This window comes from Lottia gigantea, assembly GCF_000327385.1.
Source record: "Lottia gigantea unplaced genomic scaffold LOTGIsca_12, whole genome shotgun sequence".
Lineage (NCBI taxonomy): Eukaryota > Metazoa > Mollusca > Gastropoda > Lottiidae > Lottia > Lottia gigantea.
Genome location: NW_008707225.1, coordinates 2,396,228 through 2,413,940, shown reverse-complemented (window position 1 = coordinate 2,413,940; position 17,713 = coordinate 2,396,228).

The following is a 17,713-nucleotide window of genomic DNA, read 5'->3' as shown; positions in this document are numbered from 1 at the left end:
CAAAATTTTCAAAACTTAAGTTAGAAATTGGGGCAACCTCAGATTTTTGGCCCCCCCCCCCCCCCTCACCCCCCATTGGTCGTTAACCTGGCTCCGCCACTGCATAAGTGAAGTACCGCCCTAATATCGTGTACTAGTCATGTTTGTATATTATGACCTTTGTATTTAAATATGTATGAAATATACGGGTTTCTTTTCACTTCATTCTTCAGTTTCAAATATTGATTGTGATTTCCAAGGATTTTAATGTTCCTATTGGAACCAGTATTCTTATCATATATTCTCAAGATTATAGATTTTTATTTCATATATTCAAATTATATTATACTATTCAAACTAACTGCAGAAACCTCTCACTTGAGGTTAAGACTACATTGTCATGTCTGTGCTATGATTTGGATCCAATCGGATAATCGATGTCTCTTGCTGAGTAGCGTTATAGTGACAGACTGATTAATTAGAAATTCCTTTCATGGGATGCAACTCAAATTTTCCTGCATGTAAACAGCAAAGTTTGATGTCTATAGGCTATATGAATATATTTTTGATATCATGTGTATATCGATGCTTTCAAATACTGCTTCACTTACAAGATACAGGCGTAGTTTGTAGTTAATTTCTATTTCACTAAAAGATGAGACAGGTTTGGGAGTAAAGACTTTATTAAAAATGTATAAAATGGATACCCCTTAATGCTTAAATCAAGCATACATAAAATATCAATGATTAAGGGGTTATCCAACAATTACGTGTCCAAACTCCCAAACCTTTACGAACATTCATTTAAACAGTACCATTTTACTTATTCTTATTACTTTTACTTTTTACACATTGACCTATGGTTATTGCAACTTTTTGTCTTAATTCAAAGGAAGGGTCCAAACACCGCTGATAAGAATCGCTCAACCAATCACCTTGAACTTTTATCAAATCTGCTGGTACGTCACAATTAAGGGCAAAGGTTGCACCACAACGGCGGAAACTATGACCAGAGTATTGTGATTCAGATAAACCGGCTGAAGTCATGGCTATTTTTAACCCTTTTATGAAGGGCGAATAAGCCAGAGGAATAATTTTGGCCTTGTATAAATATGAGAAAGCGGGTACATTTGGCACGGTTGGACTCGTACTAAATTAATTAGACTGATTAATTAGAAATTCCTTTCATGGGATGCAACTCAAATTTCCTGCATGTAAACAGCAATGTTTGATGTCTATAGGCTATATGAATATATCTTTACGATTTAGATTTCCCGTTTGACGTCTGTGGTTCCTGTAAATTCAGAATGAAAATAAATATATTAAAATATTCGTTTATAAGATGTTCAAAATGGGTACGGGAAACCAATGGAAAATCAATGCCGAGCGGTTTGATCAAGTATCAGCTGGTAAAAGGATCCTAATGAACCTAAGTTCCCTGTAAAATATTTTTGTTTTTTTCTCTCTGTATATTGTACGTAGATATAACACCCAGCTAAATGACAGAAAAGTTTCAATTAAGATCTCCTTTCTTAACTGCTGAAGTCTCTAGGAAACACAAGTCGCAAATGTAACTGACGGAAACACGTGGCTAATAAGGGTCAAATTGCAACGGTAAGATTCCCGTTTCTGAAACTTAATGGTAAACTTGCATCTTTAACTCCTACTGTTAGGAACTTTTTAGCTAAAACTTTCAGATTAGTTTTTCGACTTTCGAAAAAATTGCGTTTTTAACATTTTCTGTGATATATGGGAGATAACTCATGGATGATAATATTTTGCACGTGGACTCACTCCACTAAAACATTTTATGCAAATGATTGTATGTAGTCCAGGCTATTTTTAGAAATCTTCTTTCTCTCTCCCTTTTGGGGTTTTTGCATGCCTATTTCTGAGTTAAATTTGGCCTAGATTTGGAATTTGATGTCTGAAATTGCATTATCTTTCAGATTTGGTGAGATGATGAGAGACCTAAAGGCGGAAGGCTTATTCTAAAAATAGTCGTTTTGTGAAGTGCCAAACTCTAGCGGATGAGTATAACCGGTAGTAGTCTACTTTCAATTTTAGTAGATCAAAATTTTCAGGGTCATCATATAATGAATCTTTTGGGAGACATTGAGAATGGGTCAGGCTTTCATTCGACATATTGGAAAGCTTTCAACGAGATTTCTGGAAAAGTCATAGAAGGTTGAATTTCGTGTTTTAACATGGGAAGAGATGGCAAATGAATTAGTGGAGTGAGTCCATGTCATTAATCTTTTAAATGCAAACGTATCGACAAATTAAATGGGGTACAGTTGTTAATACCATTTATGTAGGCCTACTATTAAGAACATTTTGTATTGAATAATATGAGCTGTCGAAACTCTGATGTTAAGCCAAAACTAATCTGATTCCATATCACAGTCTGGACAGAATTGTCCATAAGTAACTCTCTGTTACCCCGTATCCATTTCCCCGTTCATTCCGGTTTTCAATTTTTTACTCCTTGTGCGACATATAGAGAACACATCAATTATATACTACATACTTCTATATACTTCTGGGTTGTATTGTACACAACGTTTCAACAATCTGTATTGTCATCATCAGGTGAATTTGTGTATTATTCATCCGAAAAGTAGTATACCATAATGAATAAGCAGATCATGCTTACTCTTTTCAAAACACCTGATGGTACTTCTCTTTGGAATACGATATTTGACTATATTTGATCAAAAGTCTCCGACCAAGACCGCTTGTGTGCCCGCACTTTTATTTTATTTCATGCTGTATTGTCCGGTTGGGAATTCAAACCTATATATTATAATGACAATGGTTCTGCACATCGATTATGTTTTATATATCACGTAGTATTAGTGGCAAGTGAATTAAACTAAGTATAGTTTGTTTTCAGATCACTTCAAAAAAATTATCATATAATGAAATACAATTATTGTATTTCCATTAATAGATTCCTATAAATTTTTGTATAGTGACAAGTTTGTAAGTTAAGGCCTTGTATATAAATAAAGACTGATAAATACATACTGGTACTTTGACAGATAGTTGCTGTATTTGAAGATATAGACAAGCATATTTCATTTTCCTTACATTCGTTTTCAGCACATATTTGTTTCCAGTTTTTCTACGAAATAAAAAATGGTACCATTTAATAATATATTTTTGGGAGTTTATTATAGTCTGTTGCAGATTTTAAAAAATTACGAAAAATGTGTTTTCATCATTCATTAGATAAAATTTATAATGAAGGCAAAAATGTAAAATAATCTTCGGGTGTTCACTGGTGTATTTGTTCGACTACATCTCCGTAAATTCATATTACAATAATTGTTCAATAACATAAACCCTTATGCAAACTAGAGTAGCTACTAAAGGAAAAGTAAAAACATCAGTCGTGACAATGTTTTTAATATAATATTCTTACCACAGAGGCTGAAGGTGAACATGTTGATCTATCAAAACTAACAAAAATATTATGTTGATCTTTGACGAATGTTAGTTTGCTTGACAAATAATTCAATTGACACATCTTCGTTTTCACATTGAAATTCATAGAATGTGTTTGTTCTATTTTCATTGCAAGTAAAGCACATTGATAAATATTTCCAACTTCATACTGGGCGAAATAGTCAACTTTTAGTCTTTCTAATACTAGTAAAGTCACAGATTTACATGGTAGTCTCTGTAATAATGGCACCATTCCATAACAGCATAATACAACTTCTATTGAAACTAGCAGAATTTGCCCCCAAAACATTTCCAATTCAGATCTGACTAGATACCAAAATGACAAAGTAAATACTATTATTACTTGTGATGAAAACAGATGTTATCAATTTGCTTTTGAGTAATATATCCTGTTATCAAATGAATAAGAATAATTAAGTATTACTTTTAAATAGCAAATACTCTTGGGGCAGACCATACGTTGCTAAGCAGCACATTCATCCTCAGGAATAGCGGCGTCTCTTTACCAATAGATTTTGTTCCTTGTTAAGCTAATAAGTAATTTAATAAGTAAAACAAGCCCACAAACACATTATGTTCTTTCTCTATCAACTTCAATCAATCAGATTGTGTGCAAAACGCGTGTAAATCGATGCTTTCAAATACTGCTTCACTTACAAGATATAGGACTACAGGCGTAGTTTGTAGTTAATTTCTATTTCACTAAAAGATGAGACAGGTTTGGGAGTAAAGACTTTATTAAAAATGTATAAAATGGATACCCCTTAATGCTTAAATCAAGCATACATAAAATATCAATGATTAAGGGGTTATCCAACAATTACGTGTCCAAACTCCCAAACCTTAACGAACATTCATTTAAACAGCACCATTTTACTTATTCTTATTACTTTTACTTTTTACACATTGACCTATGGTTATTGCAACTTTTTGTCTTAATTCAAAGGAAGGGTCCAAATACCGCTGATAAGAATAGCTCAACCAATCACCTTGAACTTTTATCAAATCTGCTGGTACATCACAATTACGGGCAAAGGTTGAACCACAACGGCGGAAACTATGACCAGAGTATTGTGATTCAGATAAACCGGCTGAAGTCAAGGCTATTTTTATGAAGGGCGAATAAGCCAGAGGAATAATTTTGCCCTTGTATAAATATGAGAGAGCGGGTACATTTGGCACGGTTGGACTCGTACTAAATGCTATTTTGCAAGCCGAAACTGGGCATAATGGGGAGTGTGGAATATAGGGGATTGGAATCTTTAAAATTCGTTGCTGATAGTGAATAGTTTTGACCAGCGTACCGTTATAATGCCTAAATTATCAGTAAAGGAAAAATACTGTTATTTGAAGACGGGTTATCAGGTACAAGAATGTTGTATTTACGAAAAAATGAAAAGAAGGCTAAGAGACAAGCAGCCCGAAAGATCAAATCGAAAGGCAATGACAGGTTTATGGTCTTAAATATTTTGAGAAGAATATCAAGTGTGATGGGTAATTTTTGATGTACAGTATCGTAGAGACGTTACTTGCCAATTTGCCAGGATTAGGATAGTTGGAATCCAAATGTAAGATCCTGATGACATTCAAATACAGTTTAATAGAGGAGAACGACAACCTTTGTGATATATAGGCAATATAGTGAAGTAGATTTTTAGAACTTATAGGCACCGGTTTGATGCCAACACAGGCACAAACGTTGAGGTGTGACTTCAGATGGTTTGCGTAAGTTTTCTGACTAGACTTTGAATAAGTCTGTGATTGGAACTGCGATACAAGTTTCTTCAGCAGCCTGGGGTGCGCCTCTGCAATAGAAAATTATAAGTGATATTAAATATATGGGGCATAATGTTACAAGATGAGGTAATATCTTTCCAGTAACGTGGCTCGTGCAACCGAGATATTTTTTCTGCCACTGTGTTGAGATGTCCTTTGACATGTCGAGCAGACAAGTGACAATTGAACACAACTGAAAGGAGTAACATGTGTCTTAAGGCATGCATAACTAGACTGTTCTGCTTACAGGTGCCTTTGTTTAAACATGTTACCGTAAAGGTATTGTCTGTAAATATAATAACTCGCTTGTTTTTTAAAAGAGGAGCCCACCGGCGTATTGCAGTTATTACAGCCATAGTTTCTTTGTAATTTATGTGCATTTGTTCCACATCGGGAAAATCAGTTTCCCATCGGATGTAAAACAAGTAATTATGAAAGTAACCCCCACCACCCTCATTACAGGCATCTGTAACAGTGGAAGTCTCGGGAAGAGAATCGAGCAATAGGGATCTGCCATTAAATGCTTTTAGACATGCCTGCCACCATTTAAGGTCTAAATCTACATTTTTTTAAAACAACATTTTATTCATATAAATATGAAAAGGATTGGGGAACACGCTTTCGCCTACATAACCCCTCTCCTAATATAAAATGTTCATATGTACAATACAATATCGTCATAATTCAAATTTTAAAAACGTTTTGACAGAAGAAGGAATTCGTGAACATTTGGGAAAATTTGTATAGATTGGTCAGGGTCATTTTGTACACCATTAATTAGATTGGTTATGTTTTTAAGGCCAGTTGGTAAGATGTTTATAGATCTGTCTCGTGCATCTGAATGTAAGGGACAGTTGAAAAGAAAGTGTTCTGCATCTTCAAATTGATAAGCACAAGAGCACGCAGGATTATCACTAACGTGTCTAAAAAAAATTATGACCATTAAGGTCACTGCAGGAAAGACGAAGACGGCAGTGGTAAATTTGATTTTTTCGATTGCCAAAGCTTTATGAATCAAGTGGATAAGTGTCATTTGATTTTAGAGATTTTTTGAAGAATGAAATAGAAAGGTGTAGTTTTTGAGAATTTGGTAGTTTATTTCACTCTCTGATCGTTGACGGCAAAAATGAATCATAAAAAAATTTAGTTCTGCAGTTTATATATGGTAAATTGTTGATATTTCTAAGATTATAATTGATGTCTCTGGTGAGGAGAAGATCTGATAGGCAAGTCAGATTGTTCAGGATCTTGTACATCATTGTCAGCTTATGCCGACGTCGTCTTTCCTGCAGTGTAATGAAACCTGTTTCCTTGTAAAGTAAAGCATGGCTATAGTTCCTTTAACAGCGCCGCATACAGTTCTGAGTGCATCTAACTGAAGATTTTCTAATGCAGTTGTTAGTTCGATAGTGCACCCGTCCCATATAATATCACAATAATCAAAATGCGGCAGAATGTAGGTATATATAGTTTGGAGAGATTTTCTACTTAAACGATACTTGATACCCCTGAGACAGTAAGTAAGCCTACCAGTGCAACTTCCTGGATATTTACATTATCTAAATTGTGGGCAATATTGGAGTGTTTTTAGTATTTAGTGTAAGTGTTTCAGTTTTCAGTGGATTGAAAGTCACCAGCCACGCTTTAGCCCAGTTGTTAATGGTTTCAAGATCATGATTTAGAACGTCTGCGGATGTATTCGGGTCATCAATGTTAAGATAATGACTAGTGTCGTCAGCAAATAAACGTATATTAGATTGTATGTTGTTGACAATATCGTTGATGTAAATTAGAAATAGTAAAGGTCCCAGGTCGGAACCATGCGGAACACCAGCTGGGACCGTCTTAGACTCAGAGGAGACTCCATTTACTACCACACATTGATGTCTATTACTAAGATAGTTCTAAAACCATTCCTGGGGGTCTCCTCTGATCCCGACGGCCCCAAGCTTATGACAGAGTCCAGCGTGCCAAACTCTGCCAAAAGCTTTGCTGATGTCGCAGAATACTTCCCTGGTATATTTTTGCTGATCGATTGCTTGACATAAAAAGTGTGAAAGATCGATTAGTTGATAGACTGTTGAGTGTCCGTGCAAGAAGCCGCTTGGTACGTTAGTAATAACTGAATGTTCCTGCAAGAAGTTAAATGTTCGTAGATGCATTTCTCTATATCTTTACTACAATACTTAAAAGTGGTCTGTAATCAGTGCAGTTTGGTGGATCGCCTTTTTTAAGTATTGCAGTAACATTAGCTGATTTCCTGATGAAAGGGACTTGTTTTAGAGAAAGGTTTTGGTTGAATAGGTTACATAGTGGGAAACAGATTTCTGAGCAGATAGACTTTAATAATTTTGCACTGATGTGGTCAGGACCGTTGGATTTTGAAGTATCAAGTGTTGATATTATGTCTTTAACTTCCTGAGGGGTGAGTTCAATGTGATTTAGTGAATTTGTGACTGGTTGATGAAAGAAGTCATTCAAGCATTCAAGCAGTTAGCTTTGTCCTTTGGAGTAAACGATGGAATACCATTATTGACAAGTGGGGTTAGTTGTCCTTTAGGTTGGTTGGTCTTCTTCACATATGAGTTAACAAGATGCCACCAGCTCTTTTTCCCAAAGTTGTTGCTCTCTTTGATGTTATTGTCTAAATTTTCAAAGTATTCACTCTTGCATTTTCTGATAAGTTTTATATAAGCATTTCTCACTTTCTTAAAATTGTTCCAATCATCACCAGAATTCGATCTGGCAGCTTTTCGATGAATTTTGTTTTTCTTTCTGCTCATTTTTTTTAATGGTATTGTTCATCCAAGGTTGATCGTTCGGTCTAATGGTTGCTGTTTTATTAGGTATGTTTCTTTTGGCAATTCTTATTAACTCAGATGTAAAGGAAACAGTTGAAATGCCAATCTCTAATGGTCTCCCATCCTGTATTCCTGATGTTTTGTCTTAGAGTTTTAAAATGGCTTTAGAATAGTCCCATAACGTCCGTGTGTAAGAAATAAGTTTTGGGGATCTGAAATTGGCAATATACAGGGCAATGGTCACCTAAATTGGCTAAGCAGCCCGATAATTTCACATATTGCACACAATTACAGAGGATGAGGTCAATTAATGAATTTGTGCCCTTTCGGTCGTAGCGTGTTGGATTTTTTATGAGAAGTTTTAAATCAAAGAGTTGGATAGCATCATGTATAAAAGACTTATGAGTAGTTAGAAAATTTATATTGAAATCGCCAAAAATGAGAATTTTTTTAATATTGGAAACTGTTGCCAGGGAAAATGAATCAAAATTAGACTTGTTCGTTTCAGCATTATATTTTGGTGGTCGGTAAAAAGTTCCTATCAAGAAATAAATATTGTTGATAATAGTTTCAATCCATATACCCTCTGTATTGTCAATCTCCAGATCAGACCTCCGTTTAAAGGAAAAAGTATTGCGAATGTAAACTGTCAGGCAAAAGAAAGTTTTCACCGACTTCATTTGACCACACACCAAAGACAAAGGCATATGTAAGATATATGATGATTGATTTATAAACAGAAATCAATTTCCTTGAATTAGAATGAAAATGCATTGTAATACCGATATTCAATTCTTCGCAATACACAAAGGAAGAGTAAAGGGGTCAAAATTAAAAATTACACAAACCAGAGTTCATTGCAAGAGTGCATAAAGAGTTTATTCCAAGACAGTCGTCAGGCAAAACGTCATTAATAACGAGTGTGGCCACCCTGGGCAAACACGCACACAAACGCACGTCTCCTCATTGACGTCGTCAGGCGGCGAATAGCGTCAACAGGAATCCTGTTCCATAAGTTCAATAGAGTCTGTTCAAGTTCCTGTCGGTTCAATGGAGGCGGTGTGTTGTCTCAGCTGATGATCAAGATGATCCTAGAGATGTTCAATGGGGTTCATGTCTGGAGAACAAGGTGGCCAGGGCAATACTTCGACATTGGTATTGTTCAGATAGTCTTGAACAATTCGGGCAGTATGAGGCCTTGCTTTGTCTTGTTGTAAAATTAATCCTCTTGGCAGTTGTTGAATAAAAGGCACTACAACAGGTCTCAACACTTCATCAATATATCGCTGAGCATTCAGATGCCCTCGGATGATAGCCAGTCGTGTTGTAATCTGGCCACAAATGCCACCCCATACCATGACGCCTCCACCTCCAAACGCGTGCACTTCTGTGATACAGTTTGGCGCCAGTGGCTCTCCCCTTCGTCTAAAAACTTGAACCCTGCCATCGTTCCCGAACAGACAGAACCGACTTTCATCTGTAAAGAGAACCCTTGCCCAGTCACGTCGCTGCCACCGACGTACAGTTCGTGCCCATTGCAGTCTGCGTTGACGATGTAGATGGGTCAACGCCATTCCACGGAAGGGTCGGTAGACTCGTATACCAACTGAACGAAATCTTCGAAGGACTCTTCGTCTGCTTATGACATGACCTAGTGATGTTGCTGCCGTCGACGCCGCCGTCACACACCTGTTTCGAAGATGAATCCTCCGGATCGACCAGTGTTGTCACCCTCGATCTTCCCGATCTTGGTCGGTCTTTGGTCTGTCCTGTCTGTTGGAGCCGGATTATCAAATTGCTGATGGTAGTCTGGGAGCAGTTGAAGGTTCTAGCTATCTGAAGAAGCCCCCATTTTGGCCATACATATCGCTCAATCTCGTTGCGCTTGCGTAAGTCTTGGCATACTTTTGGTGGTTTTTCCTTTACTGAATGCCTGTTCTGTCCAACTTCGGTATTTATGCCGAAATCATGCACGTGCATTTGGACCAATGTCGCAAAATCGTGTTTTATGCATGCACGATCTAGAAAGCTGCATGATCTGCGCTGTGGTTATGATTACGTTGCATTTAGGCAAATGTTTGCTGCTGGAGTTCAAACCTGTACCAGCTTTTTTGCTTTTTAAACAACGATTTTTAAAGTGAAAACTTTCCTTTGCCTGTCAGTTTATAAAGCAACCCCATCGTACCCGTCATGTCTGTCCTTCCTAATTGGTGCATGAAAACGGGGGATAGAAAGAGTGTCGGAAGATGCATCGGTGTCAAGCCATGTCTCAGTTAAGAAAAATGGAATGAAATGAATGGAGTTTTACGTCCTACTTTTCTACGTCTTGGTTAGGAGGATGAAATCATAATGTTTGGAATATTCGGCTATTATTCACATCTAGGGCAGTTAGTTTATCCGAAATAATCCAGGATTAGGATGTACATTTCCAGAGATCAAAAATATTATAATAGACAAATATCGACGATCTACAATGGATGTAGCGCTACAAGTTAAAGTTAAATGGAATATAAACATATATATACACAAGTCAATACAGCAAACATTTAGTTTGTTAATCAATTTTGAAAAGTGTGTATCCAATTCAGATCATTTTAAGCTTAGAACAAACAATTCTAAAGTCTTTGCAGTAAAAATATAAATACAAAACGAAAGAAAGCATAAACATTTGATACAATAAACTCATGACCTAAGTTCCATATAACAGTATTAATATTGAAATCAGTATAATAATATAACACAGTAATATCATGACCTAAGTTTCATAAAACAATACATGATTTAACATGTTATATATATTATAGCTATGGCTGACCTACTGACCTATATATAAATATATTAATATTGTAAACAGTATAATAATATAATACAGTAATATCATGACCTAAGTTTCATAAAACAATACATGATTTAACATGTTATATATATTATAGCTATGGCTGACCTACTGACCTATATATAAATATATTAATATTGAAACAGTATAATAATATAACACAGTAATATCATGACCTAAGTTTCATAAAACAATACATGATTTAACATGTTATATATATTATAGCTATGGCTGACCTACTGACCTATATATAAATATATTAATATTGTAAACAGTATAATAATATAAAACAGTAATATCATGACCTAAGTTTCATAAAACAATACATGATTTAACATGTTATATATATTATAGCTATGGCTGACCTACTGACCTATATGTAAATATATTAATATTGTAAACAGTATAATAATATAAAACAGTAATATCATGACTTAAGTTTTATAAAACAATACATGATTTAACATGTTATATATATTATAGCTATGGCTGACCTACTGACCTATATATAATTGTATTAATATTGTAAACAGTATAATAATATAACAGTAATATCATGACCTAAGTTTCATAAAACAATACATGATTTAACAGGTTATATATATTATAGCTATGGCTGACCTACTGACCTATATATAAATATATTAATATTGAAATCAGTATAATAATATAACACAGTAACATCATGACCTAAGTTTCATAAAACAATACATGATTTAACATGTTATATATATTATAGCTATGGCTGACCTACTGACCTATATATTAATAGTGTAAACGTATAATAATATAACACAGTAATATCATGACCTTAGTGTCATATAACAGTGTATGATTTGAAAAGTTATATAATATATATATGACCTATATTATGTACATGTATATCTTTTAGATACGTTGTACTTAAATGCTTATAACAGATAAACTAATGAGTTATTTTGCAATAAGTGCAATAAAGAATTGTAAGCTGAAATTTGAAAGTTAAGGGTTGCCTTATCTAGGGCAGAATCGGTACGTGGCGTAGATGTAAGGACACCTTTCACTGATGGCTGTTTTAAGGTTGAACCACCCTCGACAGGCACATCCATGTCTTCAATTTGCTCTCTATTACCTTTATCACGTTCGTCGGGATTAATCAACAGTCCACTGACATCGCGGAAACTACGAAACAGTGATCCAAGTTAAGAACTGAATTGGTTCAAACGTGAAGCATCTGATCTAAATCTATATCGCCAGCTGACAACATTTTGTGTCTTGAAGAGGACATTCGGTTAATGCAATTAAGTATTCGCCGGATAAATACTCGTCCGCCACGAACTACACCGGATGCCCAATTAATTTACCTGCCAGCGACTAGCGTTTCTTTGAAAGACAGATAGCCAATTCATCACTCAAAGAATCTAATTTTTCACTTGGAAGACGCAGAGACATAGAGACAGTGTCTATTGCTATTCCAAGGAACGTTAGGCATTGACAAGGGTCGGTTACCTTCGACCAATTAATGGCAAACCCCAATTCTCTGAGAGCTTTGATCAGGCACAACAGGGCACTGGAACATTGTTCTACGGTTGGGTAACAACAGGACTAATGATTAAAGGTTTGCAAGAAACACGTAAATAATTGCCATGGACAATTTTATTTATAATTTCTTTTCTAGCTTTCACATAGTGCTTACTATTTGGGGATGCCGATTTATGATTCTCGCTCTGTACTGCACTAGGTTTAGAGTTGTGGTCAATAATATCGAATCCATTTAGGATCCCGTCAAGAATAAACTCTCCCGGTCGTCGCCAAGACTAGATTGCCATGCGAAGTAATTAAGCCTCCTACTGGTATAAATAGTAGGGGCGTCAACTAGTTTTTTGGTACATTTAAATGATGGTTAACTGCCGAGTGACTCTCCTTGCAACCCGAGACGGAACATACATGCTTAAATTTGCATGAAAAGAAATGACATCCCCGAGCACTGTTAAAAAGTTTACAAACGACTTCTCCTGTACGAGTTACCGGACTTGACCTAAGGCTAGTCTGTGAAATTCGCTTGTTTGAGCCAGTCTGCATTAGGCGCTGTTGGTTTGGGGTAACTTTATGAATAAGATGTATAGTTTGTAGGTGCATAACTGACATTCCCCATCGAAACTGGTGCCGATTCTGCAGGACACGGCATTCCCAATCATAGTAGAGTACTGACAACTGCTCATATCTATTAAACAATTCCAAGATTCTAGTAGTATAAGAAAGATAGTCTTTAATGTAATTTGCTGGTTTTCTAAAGTCTCAATGGGGTGATTTAATATAGCCGTATTTGCCATTGACCACTGAATTAGTGACACAGTTTCTAATTTTTGTTTCTGAGTTCCAGATCTTAGAACAATATCATGGCCTTGGTCGGACGTCATCACTAACTGTTCATTCAAGTCATATAGGTTAGATCTCGGCACAAAGTCTATAATGCCTAAATGAGTTGATTTCTTACCCTGGTTTGTAGGTTTTTGGTGAATCTGCGGATCTTGCCAAGACACTCAGTAACTTGGAAATTGAAGGTTGATCATTATGAGTATCATACTCTACACCGACTCGGAGGAAATCCTGTGCAAATTTGCAAATACCTTTAGTTCACTAAAGTCAGAATCATGATAACTGGAACTGATATTTCTTGACTTTCACCCACCTCATCAGTTATAGATCGTTGTCACTTTCTTCCCATTCTTTTCTTTGGTGACATGATACTGCTCTAATGATCTAACAAAGCTTGGTTAAAATCTAAATCGGACTGCGTAATCCGATGACAGCTCACAGCAAGAAATCCAGCCACCAACTAATACTAATGCGAGGTAAACACGTGTTGGGCGTGGTTGCGTTTGGGCGAGTAGTTGAAATATAAGCTCTGGCAATACAATACATATCAATACACACCACAAATTGCTCTGTCCAACAACTCGCCCAAACTCGCACGCGCAATACAATAAGGGATGAACTTGATTGTTTAGTTCATGTCCGCAATTGCTAGTTCGTTCAATGAATCAAATACAAATTATAATTCTACAATTTACAACTTAAGTTTTTATTTAAATTTCGAAATAAATGTCATAATATTTCAACTTAGCCTTCAAATCACATTTGAAAGTTTAGAAATGGTTTAAAACGTGACTTGAAAGCATTCTTGAAATATTACAACCCCTTTAAAAAGTCGAAGAAAAGATTCAAAATAGTTGTGAACTTGGTTCGTGTGTGTTATTTACGTAGTTACGTATGTATGGTAGATAAAAGACAATAGATCGACATGTGCATTATGTAGGTTATGAATTATTAAATTTAATGTATAAATGCATTCAAATTAATCGAGCATGCGATCATCATAACGAGTTTTGTGTCGATAATTATCATGTACATAGAAACACCTAAGGTATTATTACGAACAAAGCCGGCATTGAACCCTGGACTTTCATGTTAGCAAGCAAGCATCTGCTGATAATGTAGTAGTTAATAGGAGGCAGTCGTTACATAATAAAGCTGTTATTACTAGGGGGCAGGTGGTTACATGAAAATGCAGTAATTGGTAAGTAATTGCTAGGAGACAGTCGTTACCAAATAATGCATTAATAACAAGGAAGTAGTCGTTACCAGATAAGAAAACCCCTTCTATATCCCCAATGGCGCCATTGTAAGACAGTAATTGTCAATAACAAGGCAGTCGTTGCCTGATAATGCAGTAATTACAAGGAGGCAGTCGTTGCCTGATAAGGCAGTAATTACAAGGAGGCAGTCATTACCCAATAATGCAGTAATTACAAGGAGGCAGTCGATATCTGATAATGCAGTTACTACAAGGAGACAGTCGATGCCTGATGAGGCAGTAATTACAAGGAGGCAGTCATTACCCAATAATGCAGTAATTACAAGGAGGCAGTCGATATCTAATAATGCAGTAATTACAAGGAGGCAGTCGATATCTGATAATGCAGTAATTACAAGGAGGCAGTCGTTATCTGATAATGCAGTAATTACAAGGAGGCAGTCGATATCTGATAATGCAGTAATTACAAGGAGGCAGTCGTTATCTGATAATGCAGTAATTACAAGGAGGCAGTCGTTATCTGATAATGCAGTAATTACAACGAGGCAGTCGTTATCTGATAATGCAGTAATTACAAGGAGGCAGTCGATATCTGATAATGCAGTAATTACAAGGAGGCAGTCGATATCTGATAATGCAGTTATTACAAGGAGACAGTCGATATCTGATAATGCAGTAATTACAAGGAGGCAGTCGATATCTGATAACGCAGTAAATTACAAGGAGGCAGTCGTTTTTTTCTGATAAGGCAGTAATTTACAAGGAGTCAGTCGTTTCCTGATAAGGCAGTACATATAAAGAAAGCAGTCTTTACCTGATAAGGCAGTAAGTCGTTACCTAATAAAGCAGTAATTGCTTGGAGGCAGTGGTTGTTGCGTGAGGCTTGGTTAAGTCTCTAGTTAATTATGCCTAGTTCACACCAACGGCGAATGCCGCGCTTTAAATCGGCGAGCAAAGCGCCATCATTTTTTGTTTACTTTTCAAAAAATATCACGATCTCCTAAGTAATGTTACGCTCTGATAAGCTCTGATACGAATTGGTTACGCTTTGGGGACGAATTATTTCCCGATTTGATCAGGCCTTGTTACGCTTTAAATCACGCTTTGATAAGCTTTATTAAGCTTTGATGCGGTTATGACGCTTTAAATCACGCTCTGATACGATTATCAAGCTCTGTTATGCATTGTTAAGCTCTGTTACGCATTGGAAAATTTCGAAATGGCCGATTTCATGCCGCTTTTGATCAAGTGGTGACAGACCGTGAAAACTGGGGTCCCCGCTTTGAATAAAGCTCTGTTAAGCTTTCCTACGCTTTGAGTCAAGCTTTGCTGAACTTTGTTACGCTTTGTTAAGCTTTGATAATCAATTCGTGACAGAGCGCCCAAAATTTTTAAACAGTTTAAAATTTTTTGGCGCTCTTGCCGAATATCCAGCTTTGCTCAAAGCTTTCCAACGATCTATCTATGGCGCTTTAGTCGAGCTTTGTTACGCTTTGATACCGCTTTGTACGCCGCTTTAAAGCGCCATCAAAGCACCGTTGGTGTGAACTGAGCATTAGTTCGCAATTGGATGCCAGATACTTTCTCTGTTATAATGAAATAATTTTCTATAGCCAAATACGTCAAGTGTGTTATATTCACGTAGGGAATGACGATTTACGAATAATAAATCACCGCATACAAAGGTGATGTCATTTCATGAAGACAATAACCTTGGTCACAAGGTCTGACATGTCTTTGCTTATGAATGATTATAAGGACTCTTTAAGCTAGTATTTGCACCTTTCCTATCTCTCCTACATCTCAAATGTATATATAGAGACGAAATCTACCTCAAATAAACCAAAATATCATTGAAATATTTAATTGATAATAATAGATGCCTGTATCACGCTTTGCATGTTGTTCCCCGACCTTCAACACTGACACGGTAAGAAAAGTAGGCCTATGATAGCCTTCTCAGGCAAAGTAACATACACCTAGTATGTTTTGGGAGAACAGCAGCCATCACCAGTATGAATCTTTTTCATTTAACTGCCTCCAAATCTTCTTGCCATACAACATTTTTCTCGTGAAGGGGTTCGGAGGGATTTTCCCCTTAAAAATAAGTTGAAAATTAAGGTTGATTCTCTTCCATCTGAGGACATTCCAGACAGTATTCTCGACAACTACATACGCCTTCGCCGGACAGAACTATCACATTTGTGGGAAAACCGTGACATGAATGATTCTTGCTTTTTCTGAGTATAGTGAGGTGGACTACAGAAAAAGTGTCCCCATGATTCTGGCTTGGGGGCAATTTTTTACAGCCTCCTGAATTTTGGCCCCACGTGCCCACTTGTGATGGAAGATCATAAAGTCAAAATGGGCTTAAACCTAGACATTTCTCATAACAAACTGTTTTTTTTTCAGGATAGGTAGACTAATATACCGAAAGTCCGAAAAAAAATTTCAATGATTGTTACCGCAATCCAAAATAGCCATCATTTCCTGGATTTCTTATAACATTCCACAATATTTTCACGCTGAAAAAACTCAGAACTGTTACAGATTGCCTGCTTATATGAAATTAATTGTAGTCAGCTATTCTAAACTGTTGGTCTAAAAATTCACCTTTTATCATATCATCCTCATATTACCATTAACAATTTTAAGATCGAAATTGTTTTATCATTTAAACTAGCCTACTTGCAGTTATCTTAAATCAACAATGGGTCTGATCACACTAAATATGTTTAAAATAGTTTTCAACTGCGTAAAATCATCGAATCATTTATCTTCTAAAACGTTCGAACATCAATTTAAACTTGCTACGAATTTGGTTTTGGACTCAGCAATAAATTATCTGAACTTCAAAAATTAAAAATTATGAATATTTCCAATCGCCACACCTTCAATTGTTATGCGCCCACATGAATATGTGGTCGTATATTGCCGTTGCCCCTGTTCGTCGGTCCGTTCGTCAACATTTCTTCAATAAAGACTACAGTGTTCATTTAATTGTAATGAAACTTGGTATGTGAGCATTGAGATTCATAAGACGGCGGTCAAGTTCGAATTTGATGATTTGTTTTTGAGTTGTTGCCCTTGACTTAGTAAAATCGCGTCAAAATTTGGCTGTTGGCACAACAGAAGCTACAATTTTCAATGGCTTTTGATGAAACTTGGTATAAGCATTGGGGTTGATAAAAAGGCGGTAAAGTTCAAATTTGACGATTTTTCGATGAACGCTTTATTGAGTTATTGCCCTTGACTAAGTAAAATCGCGTCAAA